Source organism: Chamaea fasciata, unplaced genomic scaffold (assembly GCF_029207755.1).
Source record: "Chamaea fasciata isolate MVZ Bird 193981 ecotype frontalis unplaced genomic scaffold, bChaFas1.0.hap1 SCAF_3, whole genome shotgun sequence".
Taxonomy (NCBI): domain Eukaryota; kingdom Metazoa; phylum Chordata; class Aves; order Passeriformes; family Sylviidae; genus Chamaea; species Chamaea fasciata.
Window position 1 is genome coordinate 6079556 of NW_027094088.1, and position 15831 is coordinate 6095386.

Sequence of the window (15831 nt, forward strand, 5' to 3'; positions counted from 1 at the left end):
GACCTCAAGAAGTTTTGCGGAAGATTCGTACACTGACAAAATCCCTCCCTTTCCATTTCTGAAATCGAAGCTGTCAAAATCACACAAAAGGTTGACTTTTGTTTGTCTTTTCTTCAGTTTGAATAATTTCTAACATTAATGGGTTCTTAAAATTGGTAAGGTTGGAGAAGTTGATGGATATGTCCCACACAGAAGACCATTCCTGGGAATTGCTGGTGAGCCCTTCTCACCCAATTGCCAGGGCACCAACCACCCATGCACCCTGTGCTGGGGGCTTCTGCTTTCAGGTCTTTGGGGGTTTTTCGTGTATCCAGACCCTCCCTACTTTTCCCCATTTCCAAAGGCTCTTCCCAAGGCTTGCTCCTTCTGGTAGGCACTGTCTCCTGCCTTTCCTATTTATAACTAAATGACACAAAACTCGTGGATGTAATTACTGCTGAGAGCTCAATGCTTCCAGCAAGCGTGGTAAACACCAGGCAAAGGATGCAGGAGCATTTAAGGAGAATCTGACAAAAAGAAAGGCAGGACAACGTTATAGAAAGAGCCAGTTGTTTTCTTTCAGGGAATAAGAATAAAAAAATGTATTTTTTTTTTTTCTGTGCTAATGATAACAAAGTCCATCCTTCACTGCCCTGAATGCTGGGCTATGGAAAGAGTCAGTGCAGGTGTTTTCTTTTGTTGTTTGGTTTTGTTTTAATGCAAAGAATATGGGCAGACAAAAAGGATTTTCTAAACTTGACTCCTGCTGTAGGTACACAGCTGTATAACAAAATAAGTGGCAGATTTGCCCAGCACATTTCAAGCAGCAATATGGATATTTTCTTTGCTAATTGCATCATTAGCTAGTCCGCCCTCAAAGTTACAGGACTTGTGATCAAATTACTGCTGTGATAATCAGCCATGTGATCTTTTTCCAGCTCCGCAGAACAGTTCTCTTGCCCTCTTTCTGCCTCTGCTTTCCCATCTACAGAGGTGATAATTTCCTTTTTCTTTTTTCTTTTCCTCTGAAAACAGGAGGCTAACCTCAGGAAAATCACACTTTTTTTTTTTTTTTTTTAATGGAAGATAGTGCAGCAGACAAACTATTTGTGGGTATTAAATAATGGGAAACTTCAAGACCTACGTGCTGTTTTTCTTCTTTGTCATCCGAAGGATAATGAATCTTCAGGTCCTTTTTTTTTAAAGTTTATAAATAAGGTTTGGAAGTGCATTGAACACGAGGGGAGTCATCATTCTAATATTGTGCTGCAGTGCCAAGACCACGCTGCTAAATTAAACCCCCTTTTATCAGTCCAGGGGAGGGATCTGCAACTGAGTTATCTCCCATCCTCTGTGTGGGACAGATTACAGGGAGAAAAGGGCAGCCTGCCAGGGAGGGATGGCTCTTGCTCTTTAAAATTGTGCGACATATCACCAGTGGTTTTTTTTTTTTCCCATTTGCTCTGAATTTTGCAGTAGCTTCTTGACCTCATTAGAGGACTCCAAGGCCTGAGGTTGGTGGAAAATTGAACCAGACGCAAGGAATATTCAGTGAAAACAAATGAATCACAGAAAAGCCCACAGTGCAATTAAACCTGAAGATAACTCGGTGGCTGTGAAGAAGCCAGCAGTGATGCAGCAATGCAGGATGGATTTGGGAGCGCTGACAGAGCAGGAATTCATTTTCCCCCTTTTTGTCAGCATGAATTCTTCTCCTGGGTAACACCAGCCATTGTCCTGATGCAAGGACACGTGGGTCATTCGGCAAGGTCAGCATCCCTCCCTCGTAAGGGCATGAGGGAAGGAGCAGCAAGGAGTGGGGCAGGGACAGCAGGAGAGCCAAAGCTCTCAGTGCTGATGGTGGCAGCTGAGCCAGTTGTTACTTTTTCAGCATCTTGTCTGCCCACTCTGCCCATGAAATGCTCCAGCAACAGGCAAGCTGGCATCAACCCTGGTTGCTCTGGAGCTGACTCCATCTAGAAATTCTCTGAGTTGCCCCAGGAGCAGCTCCAAAGCCAAACCTTACCTGCAGGCAAGGTTAAGGGTTTTTCCTTCCTGAAAATTCAGAGTGTGACAAGGCAGTGAGATTTTCCCTGTGGCTGGGCATTGAAACTTGGCCATGACCAACCCACCCTTCTCACCTGCACACAGATAGAGGAGTTTGCAGCACACAGCTCCCCACAGCCCATCCTGATGGTCAGGAATAATGTTTGTGCTGGACATGCCCAGGGGCTGAGCCCTGCCTGGGGGTCACCCCGTGCTGGTGTTGTGCCAAGTGCACTCCCTGGCCTGGATTTGGCCTGTGACAACTCACTCTCAGGTTGTGGTCAGACACGGGTGAGACTGTTCTCAGGGGTGGAGGGGTGAAGAGGTCTCAGCTGTAGGACACTGGCTGGGTCACACTGCTTTCCCTCAGTGCTGGCCTGCTGTAATTACTGGAGTTGTACTCTCAGGTCGAGGCAAAGGTTAGTTGAAATGTCAAGCAGGCTAATTAATGCAGGTTTTCAGAAGTACTGAGTGCTCATTAGTGCAGAGAGCCACAGAATGGGTAAGGTTGGAAGGGACCATGGTGGGTCATGTCCCAGGTGCACCCTGGAGTCACAGAGCTGGTTAAAGGGCTGCTTTCACCTGATCAATCCCTCTTTGTGATGAAGCAATGGCAGGGAATGGAATGGGCTCAGCATGGATGGGTGCTTGGCAGCATCAGGAACCAGCTCCGTCAGTGGTGACCATCTCCTCAGAGCACAACACAGCCACAAAAAACCCACAGCAATTCACGGGGCAGCTGGGAAAGCAGGGAGAACTTGTTGTGAGAAGCCTTTTCTGGTGTCACTCAGGTGTGCCTAAATGGATAGAGAGCACTGAGGGGATAAACACAGAGCAAGCCACTGAGACCATGAAACCTGCACCACCTCCTGCTCCTCCTCAGCTCCTGCCAGCTGAGCCCTCTGAAGTGTAGACTCATCTCTGGGAATTTTTCCAGAATTATCTTGTATTTCCCCTCCAGCACCTGCAGCAATAGGCACAGATAAACCAGCAGAGCCCATGCTGCCCCTTGTTAAGCAGCTGATGCCAATAGGAAGTTTCCAGCTCCAACGTCCTCATTTTGGGTTCTTGGACAGCCTTGGTCCTGCAAACCACAACCACCTATTTCTTGAGAAATGTCACCCAGCTTCACTTCTTAGCTCCCAGTCTCTTGCTCGTTGGAGGTCACACCTTTCCCTCAGGTCTGCTTAGGCCATTTGGAGCATCCCAGGTCATTCCCTCCCCGGGAGCCGTGGCTGGGATGGGTGTGGGGCTCAGAGGGGCGGATACCCCTGTGGCAGGAGCTGGATCTGGCAGCCTGCGCCGTGCTGCTCCCAAAGCAGTGACGTGTTTCCATGCACCGCTGCTCCAAAGTTAAAAGCTTGTCATAACATGTCAGGTGGCAAGGCTGAAACGCCAGTCTGATGAGACAACTTTCAGTCCAGAGCAGACAGCCTGCTCTGGGTGCCAAAGAGAGGGAGACTTGGCATCTGAGCTACTGGGAAAGGGGCTTTGTTTACTCATGGTCTGGCCCCCTCCTCTTGCTGGAGGAATGCACCAAAGAAAGGAACCAAGGAACCAGGTGGAAATTTGGAGAAATAGTAGTTTTAAAAATTGTTACCATTCATTTTCTTGGAGCTGTAAAATATTTCCATGAGCTTTAGAGCTGAGTGGACAGCAGGATACAATTTCCACCCATCTCCCTAAAACAAAAACCAAAAAAAACCCCAAAAAACCCCAAGAAATCCCCACCAAACCAAACCAAACCAACAACAAGAACAAAAAACCCACATAAACACAGAAAAAGTAAAGAACACCTGAATTCCTCTGAACTGGGAAAAAATTCATTTTACAAGTGCTAGTGCTAGGCAGAGAAATTTTGGCATTTCCCAGTCCCAAAATAACGTGGCCCAAACCCAGATCCCTTAGTATTTGGGAAAGGTGGAAGCAAATTATAAGTGCACACTGGTTACAGAAAACAAGACTGGCACAGATTGCCCAGAGAAGATTTGACTGCCCCATCATCTCAGGAAGTGTTCAGAACCAGGCTGATTTGGGCTCTGAGCAACCTGGGATAGTGGAAGATGCTCCTGTCCATGAGAAGGGATTGGAACAAGATGATCTTTAAGGTCCCTTCCAACCTAAACCATTCCATGATTCAGTGAATACTGGGTTTGAATTTTTTAGGGTCTCTCATGGGATGGCCAATTGCATGAAAGAAGGCAAAGTAGCTAGCTATGGACATTACAAAAGCCAAAGGCAAAAGATAAATGAAGAAGAATCCAGGTTGATGCACCTTTGTTGACACTTTCCCCTTCACAGCTTTTCCAGGGCAGTGCTGAGGTCCTGAGGGAGATGGGGAGATGCTGGTGCACATCACGCCTGAGGTAGATGAGGGCCATGGCTGTCTTCTGTTTGACACTTTCCCAGAGATCTTGGCTGACATGGGGCTTTCAGTTTTTCTCTGGGGGAAAAAAGGGAAATAAAATAGTTTTAAATGCGCTGCAAATCAAGAATTGCTTCAGCAGCACAACCCAAATACGTGCCCTCAATAGATTATTCCAGTTTCATACCCTTTAGGCAACTTGTCTGCATACCAGCATTAGCAAGGAAAAATCCTTCAAAAGCATTTTTTTTTCTATTTTTATCCTCTGAGTGTCCAACTCTTTTTGCTAAAACTCTACAGTTTGGAGCTCACATTACCATTTCTGACCAGTGCAGAGACAAATGATGAAATATTCATGAGTTATTCTTACTCTTCATCTTACAGAAGCACCAGCCAGCACTAAATTTGCATGATGTAACCAAAGTAGACATTTCAGAGGAAAGCACTTTCTGTAGCGATATTGAAAAACTTCCATATATTGAGGTGAAACCATCAAGTTTCTGCCCTCCCTGGTGCAGAGTCACACGTCGTTTGAAGAGCATCCCACTAAATTTTCTAAAGATGTGTAAATGTGTCATCTGGACCACAGGAGATAAAGCAGGGTTAAAACACTGAGCAAAACTGAAGTTAACAAGCACAAGGTTCATAAACCTTGTGATGGAAGCTTGCAGAAACCTTTCAAGGCTCAACCAATAAAGCCCTATGGCACTTCATTCTTCCCCCTCCTCTCAAATCTCCATCTGTCTGAGGCAGCATCAGCAGGAAATTTTGCATGGAAGCTTGCCAGATAAAATAGCTACTTCATCTGCCTTTCAACCGCCATTAGTTTTAGAGAGTTCTTCAAAAATATGTTAAAAATCTCTATTCTTTTTTAGCTATGTCCTAAGTTAGAGATGGGCCAAGTCATGTCTCTTTGTATCAGTCTCACAAAAAGGTGATTTGTGCGTGCTTTTATATCATAGGTGCAAATATTTCCAATCTGCATTCTGCCCTCCTCACCTCATCCTGTACTGAAAGGCTGAAAATGCTCCTGCTTGTTGGAAATGCCTAAAAGGTCTCTAATTTATTTAAATCCACCTCATTGCTGTCTGAATCGTCCCAAAACTTCCAGATACAGCTGTCTCACAGGGCTAAGTGGACTCGACCTTTAATCCTTAGCAGGGGTTGGACTTTGATATCCCTGTTTAGTGGCTGGCACAAACAAGAGTTTGTCACCATGAGCTGGGGTGACAATTGACCTCAGCTCCTGCTATCTTATTTTACATAAAACCTCTTTGATATCCCTTCCCACAGCATGGCACAGGTCATGTAATGTGCCCTTAAATGCTTAAAAAAACCCCCCAAAATCATCCTTTAATTTGACACCTGGTAGATTTATTTTCATGAGGATAGAGACCTTCTCAAACAAGGGCTGGCTGTGGGGGTCAAGGTGCATATTTTTGTTACTGATTTTTTTTTTTTTAGGAGATGTGTGCATGTCCCTCTAGAGTGTCTTTGTAGCTCTGATGAAATGACAAGGATTGTGCTCTGTCACTGGAGTTGATCCCACCCAGGAGACTTCCAAAGTGAAAAGAAACTTAAAGTTCCTGTGGTGAAATGTCCCATTATATTATTTGTTACCATCTGCTTTCCCTTGGAAGGCTACCTGGGATATCCTCATAGAATCATGGAAAAGTTTGGGTTGGGAGGGACCTTACAGTTAATCCAGTTCCAACTCCCTGCCATGGGCAGGAACACCTTCCACTAGACCAGGTGGCTCAGAGCTTCATCCAGCCTGGTCTTGAACAATTCCAGGGGTGGAACATGCTCAGCATCTCCAGGCAATCTCTGCTAGTGCTTTTTGTCAAGGCAAGGAGACACAGAATTGCTGGAAATTTGCAGAGAAATGCAAGAAAATAAGATTTATCATATTTGGGGTTTATGAAACCTGACAGCATCTCCTTAAATTTGTAGAGCGAACATTTTCAGAGTAATGAATTTTATTTGGTGTTCCTTATTAATACAGCAGTGACTTTTCTTTCTCTATTTTTAATAGTCAGGAAATGTCATTTTTGATCTACACTTTAATAATAAGTAGAATATAATTTCCAATGAAAAGTGCCAAGGAGTGTATTTATGTGAGGCTGTTCTGCCTCGGGCATTAATGAAGTATGAGATGGTGCAGTTGTGTTATGTGTAATGATACAAATTGAATGTAAGTAATATAATTATTTGTGGTGTAACACAACTGCTGCACAAATAGTGTTCCTGGCAGTAAATGTCGCCATTATGATAGGAAGGCACTGCTAATGCCACTAAGCATTACAATCAATTCTCAATAACATCAAGTGAACCAAGCTAATAAATTGGGAATTATATGCCTCCTGCACATTTCTGCCTATGTGAGCCAAGATTTGTTTGATAATACAGTAACAAATAATCCTGCTGGGAAAAAAAAAAAAACAAACAAACAGTTAAAAAACCCCTGAAAGTTAACAAACCAAGAAGAATCCCAACATAGCACTGAAATTACAGATGTTCCACCCCTGGAATTGTTCGAGGCCAGGCTGGATGGGGCTCTGAGCGACCTGGTGTAGGGGAAGGTGTCCTTGTCCATGGGGGTTGAAACAGGATGATTTTTATGGCCCCTCCCAACCCATTCCCTAACTCTCTGCTGCGGCTTGCCCAGCTTGCCAGCTGCCCCACTGTGGAACACAGGGATCCCACCTGCATGAGCAAGGGGAGCCATGCACTTCTGCCTGGACCTAAATATCCTGAGGGAGCCAAGAGGAGTGGCAGGCTGCTGGGGCTTTGGTGGAAAGCTTCCCTGCAACCCCCCCAGCACGAGTCTGGAAAAGGCAGTGAACCACAAGTCACTAGACTGGAAAAACAGAAGAGGGATTATCCCAAGAAGTTGCACAAGCTCCCAGATAAACCACTGGTGCTCCCTGTGGAGGGAGCATTTGCCGGTTTGGGATAGACTGAGAGGAGGGCTGAGGGCTGGCATAAAGCTCATCATCTGCTAAAGGACAAATTGCAGAAATCACTCAAACGAGGCAGGGATTAAACTGGGACTGAGGTCTGGTGAGACGGCTCAAGGAAATTCAGGTTACAATGATGGAGAGGAGAAGAAGATTAAAACTCAGGGCTGAGTGAGTAATGCACAACAAATGCATTCAAATGAATCTCTTCCATCGAGGCCCTTCCAGGACTCCCATCACCTCACAATCTTTAATGCACTTACTCTGCTGGAAGGAAGGCAGTGCTGCTATTTCTGTCTTTCACTTGGGGGATGGAAACACGGGGAGATTAAACACCTTCCTCAAGGTGACCCAAAATATCTGTTCCAGAAGAGCAGAATTTCAGGTCTCGGCATAGCCAGAGGAGCACCACTCCCACCCACCTGTGAACAGCAGGGACCTCTGGGGGACACATTTGCTCCTCAGGCGTTTCCTTCAAGCTGGTGGTTGTGGGCTGCACATCCCTGTCCTGGGACTCAACATCAAAGAGTCTGTCAGTACCTTCCCCACGCTCCTTCTCTCTGCTCATCCACAGAATTCTGCTGAAGGCAGCAGGAACTTGTTTGAGGGCACCAGGAGGTGCAGGGTGAGGGTTACACATCGGTGCTGGCATGTTTGGCACTCCTGTAATGAGTTCAGCAGGAGGTGGGAAGGGTAGAGCTGCCGGCACTAATGACAGTTTGGAGAGTCTGCTGGGGGACCTGCCTGACAACTTGATTTGCAATGAACATGACTCCATTTGAATCCCATGGATCCATGCATGGATCTCATCACTGCAGAGCTGGATCCTCTTCTCTTGGGATCTGTGGTTGTAGGAAGCTTCTGGGGAGCCTCCTCCTTGTGTCTTCTGAGCTTCAGTTGGCAAAAATTTGTGAACGAGCTCCTGTGGTTATTTAATTTTAATAAAACTGGATTTGCCCAGAGCTACTGGAAATTGCTCTGCTACTCCTTCCACTGCTACCAGACGGTCTATTAGTACCCAAGAGCTTCTCATAGAAAACTCCTTCACTGATGACAGACAAGGGGAAAATATTCATTTTAGACTCATAGCTGTAATGCAGCTTGTCCCCAGGGCTCACACCACATCCTAGCAGGGACTGTCAGCTCTTCTGCCCTGCCAGCAAGGCATGAAACAACAAATGAAGTGTCCAGGCAGCACAGAAGCCAGCCAGGGGGATGGTCCAACCATTTCAACACAAGCCTCCTCCTCCTTCACTCCTGTTTGTGGCTGCCCATTGGCCCAGCTCCAAGGAGGAGGATGAGTTGCTGCCAGAGCCACAGAAGGTGCTTTCCAGGCAGAAGAGGGCACGGCATTGGCTGCAGAAGACAGCCTGGACCCAAATCCTGGTGAGCAGGCGATTCCTGGGCCTGGTGCAACAAAGGTCAGCTTCACACATTCAGAAAAGTGAACCCTGCTCTCAGAAGATACCTGCAGGCTCTTGCTTTCAAACAAGATGGGAGTGATAAAACATGCTCTTTAACCTCATGGTCCTAGATCTTGCAAGGGGTGAGGACAATTTTAATTTTATATTTAATTAAAAAATTTAAAAAACCCCTCAAATAGCTCAGCATTTGGCATTTTGTAGCCTGCTGTTTGTGGCTTCCCACCCAACCTTTGCTCTCCAGAAGTACCTTCCTCTGTCCTGGAGCCCAGAGCCTGCTCTTCCTTCTGCTCCCAGCCCTGTGACCGCCTGGGATCCATCCAGGTGCTCTTTCTGTTCTCCTTAAAGAAAAGCAAGTTGGATGCCCTCGGGTGCTTTTCAAGGTCTTGCTGTGCCTGTGCAGGGTTTCTGGGAATGTGAGGGAGATGGAGAGCCAGGGCAGCTCACAGGACCTCCCCTGGGCCCTCCTGCACAGGCCAGGGATGTGCAGGGACGGCACCCAGTGCAGGCTGAGGGGTGACTTGGAAGAGAAAAAAAATGTGCTCCTGGGGGAAAAAAAAAAAATCTTAGTTCTGCATACACATCTTGGATTAGTGCTGTCCCTGAGGACAGCAGCAATTTTTAGCCCATCTATATTTTGCTGGGATTTCACAGACCTGTCCAGCTGCCAAAACACATTTTTTTTGTTGTCACCTCAGTCGCAAAAGGTTTTTCATTGCTCTTTCTCTCTTCGTCACACCAGGCCACTTGTCCTGAGTTCTGCTCCCAGACAGGCCAGCCCCTGGTTGTTTTCTCCAGTGTGCAGTCAGCCTGCTTCCTTGCCTGCTGTGAAATGTCCAACATTCCCACAAAGCCTCGTCAAACACTCTTGAGTCCCCCCAGATCTGCTGGACATCTCAGGGGTGAGCAGGGTGAGCCCAGACTGCAAGGAGCAGGTGGGGCAGCTCCTCTCCCTTCTCCTGGGAGTGTTTTAATCCAGAGCTACATCCTTCTACTGGATTCACTCTGGACCCAATCCCAAACTGTTATATACCAGAGAAGTGTTTCCATCTCCTTCAGGAAGTGATGGGTGGGGTTGCATCCCTTCGTAAATGGAGCTGTGTGGTGTCTGGGTAATCTCTGTCCCCATCCCTGGCTTGAGCTGCTGCAGCATCTCCATCCCACCTTCAGCTCCCAGCCACCATCCCAAAGTCATCCCACCTTCCTATCCATGTCCTCTCCCACACGGATCCTCACAGCAGGCACCGGGATCCTGCAAATCCCCCTCCCCACCGCCGCCAGCGGCCAAGGGAAAGTGTTAGTAACTAATTTATATGGGCATGATTTACATGCTTAATTAGCTGGGCTTTTAGTTGCTGTGTTCACAAGGCAGAGCATTTTCCCCACAAAGCTCCGTGCCTAGAGCCCGTTTGATTTCGGCAGCACAAAGCTGAACCCCCAGAAAGTCAATACATATTAAAGGATTTGAGATGCTTTCTCCCCTCACCCCCCCCAACTAAACACATTTTACAAACAGCAGGGAAGATAAAAATTCTGAATTCTGTGCTAGTTATTAATTTTCTTTTTCTCTTGTTGCTCTGTCTCAAGGTCTTTTTTTTTTTTTTTTTTCCCACTGGAGGACAAATTAGTGATGCAGAGCCTGGAATTCCTTGCAGTCCAACTTACTTCCTCTATATCAAACTTTGCAAAAGGGCCAAACCGGAGATATGAAACTCCTTTGGCAGGAACTCAGCCCACACACCAGCAGCCCCAGAGGCTTACTCTGCTCATAGAAATTAAAGTGAAAACTGTACTGTTTGCAGCAGCTCCCTAAAAATAATAATAAAAAATTGCATCCCAAACTGCAGAAAGCTTGGGTGGCGTTTTGGGAAGAAACCTGGAGCAGCCGTGTGTGCGAGCACCATCTGTTGGCTGCGTTGCTGCTTACAGGGTGCGAGCTGCAGCCCGCTCCCGCAAAACTGCAGCTCCGTGGCTTGACACGAGGGACAACCCCAGCTCTAGGGAGCATTTTCTGGACAAAGAAGGCAGACGGCGGCAGGAATCGCCAAATCAGCCGGAAATTTGCACAAAGTCACCCATCCTCCAGAAGGGGAACTTGGTGTCTCTACCCGGGCTCACCATTCTGATACCCTCTAGAGCAGCCTGACCAATGTTACAGTAAACGATGCTCCATCATTCCCTTTTCCTAGACAAATAACGTATTTTGGCCTCAGCAGCTAAGAAAATTAATTCAACCAAGGTTTTGGGAACATTTCAGGGCATTTGGCCACTACTCCTGTTCAATCGTTTTAAGAACAAAGGGCTACAAATCTGCAGCAATTTTCAATCTGACTTTCCAATTAGGGATTTGATGTGGGTTTATGCCTTTAAAGTGACAATATTTGTCAGGCCATTTGTTCAGTGCATTGTCTGCATGTGCAGTTACACAGGAATTGGTTTAATTAAGGTTAATTGGTGCATAATTAGAGCCGCTGCCAACACAAAAGAATGGCTGCAGACCAGGGGGGAGAGTCGATTTCCATCCAGCTCCAAAGGACAAAACGCTGTGAAGGGGACATTACAGTTGAGTGGTAAAAACCTAAACTGCTTCAAATTGCAGCTCAAATTTTCGTAAAACCACATGCCTGACTGCCTGGAAGCGCTCTCCCCAGGGCACAGAGCCCTGCCCCACTCCATGACGCATTTTTAATGGTAGAAGGTGTTTGTGCTAATGAATCTTTGCAGCTGGATACTCTCATTTCCCAGCGCAGGGGAAGCACACAGGATGCACCTCTGGGAAGCAAAACTGCACGAGAAGGGTAGGAGGGGGGGGGATGCTTTGAAGAAGCTTTGATTTATGGCACTTTAAACTCACCTGGGGTTACCGGTCTGGCACAAACCCAGCAGCAGCAGCACCTCAGCCTCTCTGATGCTCCCTGGTTACGCCACCAGCAGCTGAAGGAAAACTGTGGGGAAGTTCTGGCACTGGTGCCTTGTTCTGCAGCAGTCCAGTGGGATGATCAGCAGAGAGCACTTGTGTTTAACTCTCCTTCCTGAGGCTACTCCATGTTTTAGTACTGAAAGACAAGCCAAAAGAACAGTGCTCAGCTGTGCACTCACCTGCTGCCTCCACCCTGGCCCCACTTTCAGCTCTCCAGGCCAAGGGCTCCCAGTCATCCCAGTCCAGGGATGCTGGGAGCAACCTCGCCCTCTCCTCTGAGGTGAAGGTGGCTGGGACAGGGGGTCCTGGGCCACCTCCTACTCCAGATGCTGCCATGGACACACAGCCCTGACAGCCTTTCCAGATGGCAAACTTTTCTCCAGCAGTGTGGAGATTTCAAAATGATGAAGGAACATGAGAAGTGGGGATTGGAAGAGTGTAAGATGGGAATGAATACACTGGAAATGAGAAGTCTTCACCAGACAGTAATTAAGGTCTGACCATTGTGATCCTATGCCAGACACGGCCAATTAAGGAGGGAGGGGCTGTCCTCCATCCCACAGGATGCTTTCTCTGAGTTTTTATTGCACTGACAGAATCCTGCACCTGCTGAGGGAAATGTGACCCTACCTTCGCCAAGCAAGGAATTGCAGGGATCTACCGAAAAGGCAATTGCCTCCTCTGCTCCCCTTGACCAAAGAGTTTTCACAAGAAAAGTCTCGACTCTTAGTAGCCCCTAATAAAATACTACAGACCTTCCCATCCCCAGAGCATACAAATTTCTCCCTGTTACCATGGTGAAAGGAGTAGCAGTGACTCTCCAAACCAGATCAGCATCAACTTCCCCTCTGCCCTCAGGCACACACTCCTCAGAAGAAAGCAAAACGGTCAGCAAGACAAAAAAACAGAGAGAAGAAAGCCCTGTTGTTGGCAGAATTGCCCCATCTGTCACAGCAGCTCCTGAAAGATACACAGTTCTGTGGGGAACATTACATGCAGCTGTGTCAGAACTACTGGAGGCAAGTTCTGATTCTACTGGTGTTTGAGAAAAGCCAGGGAAATGGCTGTACAGTTTACAGGGAGCTGCAGAGAACCCACCAGGCTGAGCAGCTAAATGAGGCTGGATCCTCACAGTCCAACACTCCCATACCTCTCCCAGAAAATCCCATTATCAAAGCAACTGCTGTCAAAACAGACTGATTTTTTTTTTTTTTTGGAGGGGGGGAAGCCTAGAAGCAGCAGAGCAATTTTTCAAGCACAAGGAGCTGAACTTTATGATATGTAGCATTTCAATTTTTTGCCCTCGTTGAGAGATGTTCCTCTTTTCCACCTTGGCACTAAAGCACAGTGACTGGTCATGCCAGACCTGCCCCTCTGCCTGTGCAGTGCCTGTGAAGGTTCAGGATCTTCTTAGGAGAATAAATACTTAAATTCTGTAATTTTAGACCTGCAGGTTGGACTCTGTTGGCCTTAACCTCTCACTATTTTGCTTTTGGTGATGCAGCTGAGGGCACAACAAGGGTGTGAAAACAGGTGTTTCAGCACTGAAGGCTCCACAATTAATTATCTTGCTTCTACCACAGAGAACCATGGTGCATTCAATGGGATCCATCTTCTCTAATTTAGCTGCCTGGGAATTGGGTGCCCAGTTGTTGCAGCAGCCCTCTTGTTGGAGGGTAGAATTGAGCTAAGACACAGACTCCTTGTTTATCACAGCACAAAAAGGGTCCTGGTTTATTCCCCTTTACAGCTCAGCCATCCTGACCCAAACCCTTCACTGACTGGCTGCAGCAAGCTCCTGCTGGAGGTTTCCCTTGCAGCCTCTGACTGCTGGTTATTTCCTGCTCAACTCTGACTGCAGGGATTAGTTTGCAGACTCTGAGTGCAGCTTTTACCCAGCTAGACTGTGACTGCAGGTTCCAAGAACAGGCTCTGACTGCACACCCAGACTGACCTCACAGCAGGGATTCTCTCTCCTCAGGATCATCATCCTCCTCCTTTTTCAGGAGCCCCTCTTCCTCAAAGTTCTTCCTCCTTCATGATTCCCCCTCATCAGCCAACCCACTCCCTTTTATCACACTTATCTGTATTGGATACAGCTGTGACTCAGCAGGGGTGAGGATGTATTGGGTAATTAACACAGCTGTCACTTATCAGGGGCCAGGTCACCTGTGTTCCCTTCTCCTACATCCACTTAGAATCACGCCATGGTCCCTGGTAGACACTGAGACAACTTGAGGACAATTCTACTTTGCTAAGCTGAACATGCCAGCCCAGAAGGCAGCCCTGTAACTGCTGAATGTGCTGCAGGTCCCACCCCAGCTGCTTCATCTGACTTCATGAGTCATGAGCCTATGGGAAGCTATACATCGAACAGACTTCCATACTAACCCCCTGAGGAAGGCCTTGTCCAGCAAAATCCAAAGGCAAAGCCAATTCCAGAGCAGTCCAAAGGAGCAGTCAGCACTTACACATAAAAGGCCAATAAATTATGAATTAAAAATGAGCGAGGGGATTGAGGAAAGAATTATATGCCTGAGACAGGCTCGTGTTATACAGGTGGTTTCAGGTTGCTAAGCTGCAGAGAACAATTCAGGAAAAGTTTCCAAGTGACAAAGCAATGAAATCACAATGCCACGGAAATCAAAGGGCACAGTACGTGCTTGAACAGGAAGAGCAGCTTCACCTGAGCTACAGGAACACAGCAAAAATGTAAATAAGTAAATATTCCTTCAGTATGGTACGAGTGCATTAACAACCATTGTTACGTGTTTTTAATAACCGTTTTTATGTATTTAATCTTTGCACTGTGATTTTTCCAGATAAACCCTCTCTGTTTTAACTCTAAGTAGTTCTTGTGACTGTGGAGTTGCAAAGTGTCAGGAAAACACTGTGAGAGTGCAACAGCCAGGTCTGGGGTGCAGGGAATGGGGTTTGGCATAAGGCATGGAGAACATCAGGCTCTGCCATCCACACTGCTTAGCCCATCACCACACAGTCGGCCAAACAATCTGACAATGCAGAGGATCTGTGATTTCCACAGGACTGCTGTAAGAAACTACTTGGCACCTTGATAAGGGAAGGATGAGCTTTTTCTATGCTGAGGACAGGGGCAATTCAAGAATGGCAGCTTCCCAGTGACATGAGAAAGCCTTAAGTAAAGATGAAAAAAGTGAAAATAGTTGCTTCTTCAGAGTTTTCTATGCAGGAGCCAGATGACAAACTGGCAGAAGTCAGCACAGCTCCACTGATGAACTGCCTGAGGCCAAGTCTGAGCCCAAAAATAAGCAGAAATCTCTTCTACCCATAACTTAAGGAAACAAAATGCTTTGAATTACTTTTTAAGCACAAAATACCTTAACCTGAGAAAGGAAGGGCAACTCAGGGGTCTTGCATGTGGGGTGGGATCATTACAGTAAGGTTGCCAGTGATTTCTCTGTGGTTATTATTAATTTCAGTATTCAACACAGCTGTATAGCTTGTCTCCATCCCTAAAGGCCAGCCTACCTTTGCTATGAGCTTGGGGGCTCATGAATGAGGCCATGGATCATCGTCATCATCATCATCATCATCATCATCATCATCATCATCATCATCGTCAGTGTTTTGGAGAGTAAGAGCAGCATATATCTGTGAATAAAAGCTTTCCACGCATTTTTTTTATTTCCTCATTGTGCCCAAAGGGACACAACTCCTCTGTTGGTTTAAGAAGGCAACAGTTGTGTAGGGGTGAATGTCCCAGCTAAGAGACTGTGGAGATGATTTGAAGGAATGGGAATTTGCTGCCTCTAAATTCATGAAGACCTTCATGCAGGAGTAGGACAAACATCCAGGTGGACCCTTGCTCCCCTGCTTTCCATCTGGGTTTTCAGTCTTTTTGGATGGGCATTGGTAATTAATGTGCTCCATTGACCAAATTCCATCCCAAGCACAGTTCTTACCAAAGGTTTTTGCTCTCAGGCTCAGGTTTAGAGCTGAACAAGCAATCCCTGGTGGACTAGGAAGTCTATTTGTTGACCCAGGGCATCCTCTTTAAATGTTGCTGATGTATTGGTCATCCTGTTCATTGACTGTAGTCAATAATATACTCCCAGCGAATTTCTAAATGTAACAGCACAGGAGACTGCTCAGCTCCAATTC

General features: G+C 46.7%; 1 long non-coding RNA gene across 1 annotated transcript; it reads right to left on the bottom strand.

Annotated features, from left to right (window-relative positions):
- Positions 1–4474: 4474 nt before the first annotated feature.
- Positions 4475–13727, bottom strand: LOC136286343 (uncharacterized). The gene is made up of 4 exons (XR_010719860.1): positions 13646–13727; positions 11626–11827; positions 9428–9596; positions 4475–9316 (listed from the first exon to the last, which is right to left on the bottom strand). It is a non-coding gene; the product is annotated as an uncharacterized lncRNA (long non-coding RNA).
- Positions 13728–15831: the final 2104 nt, after the last annotated feature.